A 667-nucleotide genomic window follows, 5' to 3' on the forward strand; every position below is an offset into this window, starting at 1 on the left:
CTCTAGCCTCAGTAGTTTTCTAGATCTGAGGGCGGACAGGAAAAGTGCGGACGGACAGAGAAAGCCATCTCAATAGTTTTCTTTTACAGAAAACTAAAAGCTTTTGTTATTTGAGAAAGCTTGTTAGAACTAATTTCAAATTAAACAACGTGAATTTCCTAATACTAATATAATTTATATTCGCTGTAAACGAAAGCACGTGATTGTGAGTTAATTACGGGTCAATATCGTATTTTTATATATTACGACAACAAGAGATTACTGCAATAACACAGCCAAACTTATCGAGATCTAACGAGTAACTAGCTAAGGGCCGAGTTGATGAAGATTAACTGCGTCTGTATTTTTGTCATCTTCCTTTCATTTTCATCTTTCATTATCTCATAATCTCGGAGATGAACTATTAAAGTTTGTATTAAACGCTCCAGAAATGGTGATCGAATTATATTAGCTGTTTTAGGTAACTATCGATTCTGGCAGAAATTTGTTTTGAAATATGAAAATTGAGTCGAAACAAAAGACTTATGAGGATTTCTCTTCATCAGATTAACTTGCAATTGTTTTCTTGGTGGAGAATGGCCCATTTGGTGCTTCGGTTAGAAGGAAAATACGACTTTTTTTTTTCGATACATAAAATAGTAGTTTCAAGGTTAAAGGAAAATTTTTT

Source organism: Macrobrachium nipponense, chromosome 25, assembly GCF_015104395.2.
Source record: "Macrobrachium nipponense isolate FS-2020 chromosome 25, ASM1510439v2, whole genome shotgun sequence".
Lineage (NCBI taxonomy): Eukaryota > Metazoa > Arthropoda > Malacostraca > Decapoda > Palaemonidae > Macrobrachium > Macrobrachium nipponense.